This window comes from Corvus brachyrhynchos, unplaced genomic scaffold (assembly GCF_000691975.1).
Source record: "Corvus brachyrhynchos isolate BGI_N302 unplaced genomic scaffold, ASM69197v1 scaffold200, whole genome shotgun sequence".
NCBI classification, from domain to species: Eukaryota; Metazoa; Chordata; class Aves; order Passeriformes; family Corvidae; genus Corvus; species Corvus brachyrhynchos.
The window spans coordinates 5,477,464-5,487,490 of record NW_008236184.1 but is presented as its reverse complement, the minus strand read 5'-3'; the positions used below and the strand labels follow the sequence as shown (position 1 = coordinate 5,487,490).

The 10,027-nt window shown below is 53.6% G+C and overlaps 2 long non-coding RNA genes across 3 annotated transcripts in view; both read left to right on the top strand.

Annotated features, from left to right (window-relative positions):
- The first annotated feature begins 1,878 nt into the window (after window positions 1-1,878).
- On the top strand, window positions 1,879-8,375 carry LOC108447713. The gene is made up of 3 exons (XR_001863387.1): window positions 1,879-2,346; window positions 3,745-3,844; window positions 8,072-8,375. It is a non-coding gene; the product is annotated as an uncharacterized LOC108447713 (long non-coding RNA).
- A 1,005-nt stretch (window positions 8,376-9,380) lies between these two features.
- Window positions 9,381-10,027, top strand: part of LOC108447709 — an 8,406-nt gene continuing 7,759 nt past the window's right edge. For both annotated transcript variants that reach the window (XR_001863386.1, XR_001863384.1), the window contains exon 1: window positions 9,381-9,599. This is a non-coding gene — a long non-coding RNA (uncharacterized LOC108447709). The remainder of the gene's footprint in view (window positions 9,600-10,027) is intronic.

Genomic DNA, 10,027 nt, shown 5'->3' with positions numbered 1-10,027 from the left:
GCCGGAGCTGCAGCTGCCCCCTTCTCCCTCCAATTCCCGACCTCGGGATGCAGGAGCAGGAGGAGCAGCATCCTCCACCCACCGCCCGAGGGTGAGGAAGCCCTTCCCAGCCAGGGCAGGTGGACACGGTTGGGTGGGATGAAGGTTAAAAAACCCTTGGGGCGGAAACCCAGATGAGGTTTGTGGGTTCTTGTTTTTGTGAGTCTCAGAGAAAGTTCTCAAGGCTTCTTTGCCCTGTCCCTGAAATGTTCCAGGCCAGGTTGGACGGGGCTTGGAGCACCCTGGGACAGTGGAAGGTTCCCTGCCTATGGCAGGTGGTGGAATGAGAGGAGCCTTAGGGTCTCTTCCAAGCCATTCTGGGATTCTCTCCTTCGAACACAGACATCCTGCACGAGACATCCTGTGTGTGACACCATCCCGAATGGGAGCTGCAGGGCTGGGGGCACCTCCGTGCACGTGAGCGCAGGGGAAGGATCCTCTTGCCGGGACACGGAGGGGATGTGAGACCCAGGGAGGTGGATGAAGGGTCTGCAAGCTGAGAGGTGCTCACTTGAGGGAATGAAACAGTTGGGCTTTTTTGGAGTTTGTAGAGGAGAAGCTGAAGCTTTTCCTTTGCATTTTCCGCTGTGCCTCTCTGGGTCGTTGCTGGCACCGCACGGAGGTGGCCCAGAGGAGCTGGCCTGGGTGCCTCTCCAGCCCACAATTCATCCAGCCCCTGCTGTGCCCACCTGCCCCGGTGGTGCTTCCCCACGAGGGCACAAAAATGAACCATTGCATTGTATTAATATTTCCCCACTACTTAGCGCTCATTAAAATGTGCTTTGCAGAATTTAATATGCGACTTGAAATGACACAACGTATTAAGTGCTTAATATACTAGAAATTATGAAACTATTACAGTCTAAGTAATATGAAATAATTAGAGTGAATTAAACTTCACCGTCAGAGTGAGGGAAAGGCTTCAAATATTTTATTCTTTTTTTTTTTTTTTAGGCTCAAAATAGTTGAACGCGATAATAGCCCCTGAAAATAAACAGCCAGAGTCAGGATTTTTAAATAATTAAAGCAGGAAGAAGCCTGGAGTGTCTGTGTTTGAGCCTGTGATGAATTTAGAATTGGGGGAAGCAGAAGGTCTGCTCGCTGTAGCTGATGGAGTTGCTCTTTCAGGCCAGTGGCAGAGCAGCTCCGAGGAGCTGCTCACAGACCTCCAGCCTGGCCAGGGCTTGTCCCCATATGCTGCTTCCCTCTCAGTTGCTGGGAGCAGACGCGGTGGCTCTCGGTGACAGAACGGGTCCTGCTGCCACATGGCCCGAGCTGGAAGTCCCCTCTGCAGAGCAGCTCCCACTTCGGGGGCTGCAGACACCAGAGACCTCCCCGGAAAAATCCCAGGAGCGATTTTCTCCCTTCGGGAAGTGCTTTGGGCCGTCACGCGGGTGCTGGGATCGAACTGCAGGGGCTTTCCTCGCAGGAGGGGATTCCCCAGGCTGTGGGTGGTTTGGGACCGGGGATGCGCTCAGGAGGGTCTCCAGCAGCGATGCCAAGTGCCAGGTTTAGGCAGGGGGTGGGAATGGATGGGATTGGGTGGGAATGTGCCAAACCTCTGCTGTTCCCTGTGCGATGAGTTTTAGATGGGGTACTGGGAAGGAATTGCTCCCTGTGAGGGTGGGGAGGCCCTGGCACAGGGGGCCCAGAGAAGCTGTGGCTGCCCCTGGATCCCTGGGAGTGTCCAAGGCCAGGCTGGACGGGGCTTGGAGCAGCCTGGGGTAGCGGAAGGTGTCCCCGCCCATGGCAGGGGTGGCACTGGATGCTCTGTAAGGTCCTTCCCACCCCAATCCCCGATTCCATGCAGACGCCAGGAGGTGGCGGTCGCAGCGTCGCTCAGCTCAGCGCTCCTCTCCGGAGTTTGTCCGGGTTTGAACGGAGGTTTTGTGCTACTTCCATGGAAACTGCCAAAAGTGCCCCTCGGGAACGCGAGGCTGAGCCGGAGGGGAAGCACAGGCGGCTCCTGGCGCGTGGGCTGATCCCAGCCTGGGGCAGGACGCGCCATCTGCCCTCCCCAGGTCCCTGTCCCTTCTCCAGCCTGTCCCAGTCCCTCTGAATGGTCCCGTCCTCGCCAGCACCGACTGCTCTTCCCAGTCCCGGTGTCCCATCAGCCGGGTGGCCAGTAAGGACAGTATTGATCCTGAGGGATGGCACTGCTCCCTGGGTGCCAGCTGGACTTTGTGCCCTGGCCACAGCCCGGCAGCCTGGCCAGTTCTCCTGCTCGTTCCCAATCCGCTCCCTAGCTCACCGGTTTGGCCACGAGGATCCGATGGAAGCTGTGCCAAAAGCCTTGCTGAAGCCAAGGTAAATAAACCCCCTGATTTCCTCTTTCATCCCAGAGGGCCTCCAGGAACGATTTGTTCCCGGGGAAGCTGCACTGTCTGTTCCCAGCCACCATCCTCTTGGCCCCCGGGAATGCATTCCGGCGGGATTTGCCCCATCACCTTCCCAGGGTGTCCTCTCCCAAACATTCTGCACCACCCGCTCGGGATCCTTCTCCTCTCCCAGACTTTGGGAGTCCCAGTTGCTTTTTCCCAGTCCCAGCACTGCTGTGGCCCTTTGGGGATGATGCCGTGGTGACACAGGGATGCTGGCAGATTCCCTGGAGCTGCCCACCATGGATGTGTTTGTCCAGGGGGCTGACGTGGACCTGGAGGGTTCAGTGGTGACCAAAATGTGCCATGAGCTGTTGGCTGCCCGCAAACCCAAAAAGCTCTTTCTTGGGAAAAATCCCAGCTATTTTAGGCTCTGGCTGGGGACAAGGGATGTGTTTAGTCCTTGCCTGGCTGGAGGTTCCTCCTGCCTTATCTCCATTTTTTTGGGGAAACCCATTGAATTTGAGAAGTGATGCTTCTGGCTGGTGTCCTTTGGGTGGGAATCCAGTGTTTTAGGGACAAGTCTGAACAGGACAGCAAGGAGGTGTGTGTGAACAGGCGTGTCCACGTGTGAGGAGATGTGGGTTGGATTAAATTGATTGAATTTTGGGTGCAAACACGACTTTTTGTGTGTTGCTGTGTGGTGAGAGAAAGGAGTGCGCAGGGCGGCTCTGCCGTGCTTACAGAACCACTTTTATTTTCACAAAGTGAACTCCGTGGCTCTCTTGGAAACTTAAACCACATTTTCCCAGGTTTTTTTTCCCCCTTAAAAGCTGACAATCCTTGCCTTTGATCTCCTTTCTGACTCTTAATGAAGTTGTGGGATCTGCTCGTTTTGGAGGGATTGTTCAGATCTTCTCATTTTGGAGATCTGATATTTGATGTTATTTTGGAGCTCTCTGCTCCAGGCTGAGCAGCTCCATCTCCCTCATCCTGTCCTCATAAGGGGGATGCTCCAGTCCCCCCCATCTTTGCAGTCACCCACTGGGCTTGCTCCAGGAGCTCCACGTCCCTCTTGTCCCAGGACACCGGACACTCCTCCAGGTGAGGGGCAGAATTCCCTCCCTGATCCCCTGGCACAGGCGGGAAGTGCTGCAGAACTCTTGCCCCCAAGGAAAACCCTTTTGGGAGAGGACAGGAGCACTTTTTTGGGAATCCTGTGGTGCTCCTTGTGCTCCCCTGGCTCCGGGACTGAGAGCAGCCTTCAGCTGGTAGGGCCATTAATGTCACCTTCCCCAAGCTCTTCGCTCACAAAGGGCCCTGCCAAGTCTAGCACATTTTAATTTGCTCTTTTCCCACACATTCCTGGATTTATGGCTTCGCTCAGCCTGGACCCGGCACGGACGGAAAGCTCCCTCCAGAGGGTCACTCCACGCCATAACCTTTGTGGGCTCCCTGGAGGAAACCGATGTGCTATTCCCTGGAAGGTATCCACCTGAACAGGGGGGTTTTGCTGGATTTTGCGGGAATTTGGGCTTTGGAAGCTGGCAGATGTGTCTGTGTGGGGATTATGTCTGAACACGGGGCCGTTACTCTGCTCCCCACTTCAAATGCTTTGTTGTTTTCAGGTAGGATGGATTTGGGAACATGCTTATTGTGTAAAAATGAAAGAGAAAAGGGGGGGAAAAAAGGAGAAACCTGGGAGAAAATGGATTTCCAGTGATGCCTGCTCCACGTTGAGGAGTACAGTTGGAGCTGGTTACCATCTGCAGCAACTTGTCCAAAGCAAACATCACCGGTGCGTCCAGCTCTGGCTGCGTAATTGCCATAAACCAGTGCAAGGGCATCCAGACTAGCACAGCCCTGGAACTACTTCTAGGATTAGGTCTTACTCCCTTGAAAAATAAACCTTGGCAAGAGCTCCGCTCTCCCTAATAAAAATTCCGTTTTCACAGCTCTAATCAAGTTTTCCAGAGCTGTGGTCCAAATTAGAAACTGCACGCAGAATATCTGACCCAGGAGAACGAGATGGAGCCTTTCATTCAAAGCAGTGCCAGGCTGGAAATTTCCAAAATTCTCGGTGTCTCACCTGTGGCAGAACTGTGGAGTGTGTCCCAGGAAATCTGCTCCTTGCACAGCAAAGCTCTGCCACAACCAAACTCCCGCTTGTCCCTGCTCCCAGGTGGATGAGTCTCCCCTGCAGGGTTCTTCAGACAGGCTGGGAGAGCTGGGAATGTTCACCTGCAGAAGAGAAGGTTCTGGGAATATCTTAGAGCCCCTTCCAGGGCCTAAAGGGGCTCCAGGAGAGCTGGAGAGGGACTGGGGACAAGGGACGGAGGGACAGGACACAGGGAATGGCTTCCCAGTGCCAGAGGGCAGGGATGGATGGGATACTGGGAAGGAATTCCCCGCTGGGAGTGTGGGGAGGGGCTGCGATGGAATTCCCAGAGAAGCTGTGGCTGCCCCTGGATCCCTCACAGTGTCCAAGGCTGGGTTGGAGCAGCCTGGGACAGCAGAAAGTGTCCCTGCCCATGGCAGGAGTGGAATGGGATGAACTTGGAGGTCTCTTCCAACCCCAACCATTCTGTGATTCCATGATAATTCTTGCTTCAACCCGATGTGCATCATTTGGGGCACAACCCTTTCCATGCAGAAATTCTTCCCCGTGTTCCTTCCCTGGTACCGAGGTCAGGCTGACAGGCCTGGAATTCCCCAGATCCTCCTCCTGGCCCTTCCTGTGGGTGAGTGCCACCCTGGCACCTCCATTGGCTGCGACCTCCCTGTGAGCCAGGGCTGAGCACAGACGATGGAGAGGGGCTTGGGGAGCTCCCCCAGAGCCTCTGGATGAATCCCATCCACCCACAGACTGATGAGTGGCTCAGCAGGTCCCTGACTGACTCCTCCCGGATTCCAGGTCTGTTCTCCCCATTCCTGTCTCCCAGCCCAGCGACTGGTTGGGAAGGACACCAGGTCCTTCTGCTGAAGCCTGAGGCAAAGAAGGCAGTGAAGCCCCTCAGCCTTTCCCTCACCCTTGGGAGCATTCCCTCCGCATCCAGTCGAGGAGGGAGATTTTCCTTGGCCCTCTCGCTGTTGGTGTGATCTATAACAACGCTTTTTATTGTCGTTCACAACAGTGATCGAGCTCCAGCTGAGCTTCCACCTTCCTCGCTTCTCTCGACGTGACCCAACAAGATCCTTGCACTCTTCCCGAGTTCCCTGCCCCATCTTCCAAGGTCATAAATGCTTTTTTCCCCCCTTTAATTCCAGTGAAAGCTCCTCATTCAGCCGGGCCAGTCTTCTGCCCTGCTGGCTCAATTTTTGGCACATCCTGTGCCTTTGAGATTTGGGATTTTGGTCACAGGGAGGTGGAAGGGCCATGTTGGGAGGGTCTAACCTGTAGGAGGAAGGCAGAACATTACAGGTAGGAGACATGGAAGATGATGCACCTGTGTTGGCTTTAGACCATCTTTGAGTTGATTTACATCAACGCAGTGAAGACTGTGAGTGATCAGAACTGGAAGATGTTCAGAAGGAGAACCCACGAGCCTCTGAAGGTTCCTGCCCACTGGATTTGCTTTATTAGCTGAGCTTGTGCCAGAAAATGCTGGAAGTGGAGAACCCTTTTGCCAAACTTCTGAGGTGAACACCTGACAGAATCATCAAGGTTGGAACAGACCTCCAAAATCCCAGAGTCCAACCATCACCATTTTCTGTATCCTCTGCTGGTCTAGAAGGCAACCAAATCTCACGGAACTTTGCGAATCCTCATGAAGATTCCAAGGACCTTGCAGAATAACTGGAGAGTGTGAAACCTCCTGAGAGAAGATTTAGATGGGATGTTGGGAAGGAATTGCTTCCTGGGAGGGTGGGGAGTGGCTGGGATGGAATTCCCAGAGCAGCTGTGGCTGCCCTTGGATCGCTGGGAGTGTCCAAGGCCAGGTTGGACACTGGGGCTTGGAGCAGCCTGGGATAGGGGAAGGTGTCCCTGCCCATGGAATGGGATGATCCTTAAGATCCCTCCAATTCAAACAGCTCCATGATTCCATGATTCCATCAACTTGTCCATCAGGAAACAACAGCAGAGTCTGCTTGTGAAAGGAGGAAACCACAGCTGCACTTGATCTTCATGTCTCTGCCTGGCTGGGCTAAAAGATGTTCAGAAACATAAAACCCCCGGGCAGGATTGTGGCTGAAATGCTCACGTGGGCTCCTGACTGTGGCAACGTGCCGGATTCTGTGATACGGAGGGGTTATATAACACCTTTCATGCAACTCTTGGCACGAAAACAATGCATAAAAATAACAGATGTGGCAAATCACAACCACGTTCTGAGGTCCTGCTGCAGCTCAGTTCCGTGAAAACAATAGGCTGGGTTTAAATTGGGGATTTTCTTTTTTATTTCCCCTCAAAGGAAATGTCCGTGGGCAAAGAAATGGTTGAAAGAACAGGAAAAAGGCTAAAAGCGCAAGTGGGGTTTCACCTAAAGGAAGCTGGAGGTGGCTGGATTGAGGGTTGAGCCCTCAAGTGCTCCTTGTTACCTTCAGTGAGACTTTCCTTCCGAGCCAGGCAAGGCCGATGTGCTCCTGGGATGGATCCCGAGGGAACGATGGCAACCCGGCATCCTGCTGAGCCACTGTCCCTCTAGGGTACCGCTGCGCACACGCGGCACTTGGGGGCGCGGTTTAGTGGCGGCTTGGCAGGGCTGGGTTGGCGATTGGACTCGGTCTCGGAGGGATTTTCCAGCCGTAATGATTCCATGATGCCTTCTGCAAAACCTAAAGGTTTGGGACGAACTCTAAATGCAGGACATCAGCAAGGGAATAACCCTGGCTGTATCCAGTCCTTCCCCATCCCTGGAGTTTTCCTGGACGGGTAGCTCCTCAGGAGAGGTGCTGGCCACCAGGAACGTGGCTTTTCCCAAGCCTCTGTGAAGCTGCAGGGCCGATAAGAGGCCCCTCCCCGGCCGCCAGGGGAGCAGAACGAACGGGCTGTGCCTGCCTGGCTGATAAAGAGGAACAGCTCCAATTAACCACCAGCAATTCCCTCTCTTTGTATTGGAACACGGCGTCCTGAGCACGGGCTGTCCTCGGCTCGGAGCACCTCAAACCAGACCCAGGGCTTTAAACCACGAGGTGATGCACGGAATAATTGATATTGCTGCGGGTTGGGTGTTTTTTTGTTTCAAACCCCCTTCCTGGCCATCATTTTGTAGCTGGTTTTGACTGTGGCGTATGGGAACATCCCTGGTACCACAGCTCCATCATAACCCTGCTTCCCAGAAGGGAATTCGGCCTCCAGTCTGCCCCAGTCTGTGCCATTAATCCATAATTCATCGCTGGAGACAGCCCAGATGTGAGCGCGGGACCGGCCGCGCCGTCGCTCCGCAGCGATTTGGCCGAGAGGTGCCAATTATTTCTTGGTATCATTTTAAAGAATTCGGGTCCCCAGATGGGGGAAAACTGCAGGACATCTTCAATGGGAAAGGGAAAAACAGTGCGAACAGACTTTCTTTATTAGCAGAGAAAAGAAAGATATTTTAGCTAAAGGCTTCCAACTTGAAAAAATAAAAAAAAGGAAAATTTGACTGAAAGAGAGAACTTACTGTTTTGAAAGAGTTTGCTGGGTGGAGACATCAAACTGAAAGGATCTTGTGTAATTCTGCTTTTTAGGTCTAATACTAAATTCACCCATTTATTCCTTTGCTTCCCCACAGGGAGATGGCTGAGGAATGCTCAGGAAAAAGCTGATTTCTGGAGTAGCTGGAAGCATGTGGCATCTCCCAGGATCGGCCCCAGACACTTCTGTCTCTAATTTTTGTCCAGACAGCTGATATTTCAGAGCTCTTCCCATCCTCCAAGCCCTCTGCAAGTGTTAAGTATTTTTTGCATCCAGCAAATGGAACAATAACGGAGGACTTAATTTTCCCATCTGTCAACTCGTCCTGAACAAATTGTACGTCTTTCTCTTCGGAGTGAAATCTCAGCTAAATTAAAAGCTTTGGTGTTCATTTTCATGTAGCAGAGGTTCTGAAGGAAATTCTGTCAACGCATTTCTGCCTGGTTTTTTTCTTCTTTTTTTTTTCCAAACGTATTAGGAATCGCAGATGATTTGTTTTTGTAACTTGGGTGGTGGCTCTGTCTGAGGTATCGAACCTTAAATCATGCTGCCCTAAAGTAATGCTGATCAGGTTGAAGCCAGAATTATCATGGAATTCTGGAATGATTGGGGCTGGAGGGACCTGAAAGCTCATCCAGTGCCACCCCTGCCATGGGCAGGGACACCTTTCCCTATCCCAGGCTGCTCCAAGCCCTATCCAGCCTGGCCTTGGACACTTCCAGGGAACCAGGGGCAGCCACAGCTGCTCTGGGAATTCCATTCCAGCTGCTCCCCATCCTCGAGGGAGCAATTCCTTCCCAATACCCCATCCATCCCTGCCCTCTGGCAGTGGGAAGCCATTGCCTGTGTCCTGTCCCTCCAAGTCCCTCTCCAGCTCTCCTGGAGCATCTTTAGGCTCTACCAGGAGCCTGCTTTTCTCCAGGCTCAATATTTGGGGCACAAACGCTGTGTCAAGGGTGGTTTGTGGTGTTGGCAAGGGCAAATCCAGGGAGAGTTTTTCTTTGGAGATATTCCTGTGCTGCTGCAGAGCCCGAGGGCCACGAGCCGGGGGTGATGCTGCAGGTGCCACCCTGGCCTGCTGAGGACCACGGGCACAGCCTGGTCCTTGTTGTTCTCCAGGCCGGGGAGCGCTGCTCCCTTCTCCCCCTGAGCCCCGGATCTGCAGCAGGGGGTGACACAAGAGGTGTTTTGGGTGACACAAGAGGTGTTTTGGGTGCAGAAACCCCCTTCTCTCACAGTTTTATTTCCTTGTAGGAGATGTTGTCTGTCCTCCCCTCATCCTGCCCCTCCCCTGTCCCAACGTCACCCAGCTGGCAGGCTCAGATAAGGGCTCGAGGGGGAGATAAGAAGCTCTTCCCCTTCCCCTCCCTCATCGGGAGCAGCAGCAAACGCTGAGGCTCCGCTTTCGCAACCCCACCAGCTCCGTTAAATGCACGGGAAAGTGAAACCCGTCACATCCCCCCGCCCCGGGCTCCGGGAGGAAGATTTGTCAACGCAAATCTTTGGTGTTCCCCTTGTCCTTAGCACGCCTAAGCCACCCTTGACCTACCCTAAACCCAGGACAGGTTTACCTCGAGCAAAACCCTACTCTGTGATGTGGCAGAGACACACCCTGCAAGAGACAGGTAGGAATTTGGCTCCGGAGCTGTTTTCATTGGAAAACAAAAGGGTTTCTGTGACAGTCCGGAACAAGTGCCAGTTCAAGGGTATGAACTCTTTTCAGACCGTGGTACCTGCAGGATATTCCTCACAAGGTTCCTCCAAGCCCGCAGTAGCTTTTCCCACCCTTCCCAATTAGGCAGCTGGAGTGCAGTGTAGTGACAAATCCCAGGAAACTGGGAAAACAGGGCAAATAAATAACTTCTCCTCATTGTCTGGTGCCTTGTCCCCTCAGCAAGGCATTCCCAGAGCGGCATCCATGGATGCAGCCGTGCAGAGCGCCAGGAAGCAGCGCCAGGGCTCCGGCAGGAATCATGTGGGGTGACTCCTGCTGGGATGTTCAAAGGTGGTGCGATAACTTCCCCGCACCGCTAATGAAGTAGAAGAGGAGGGA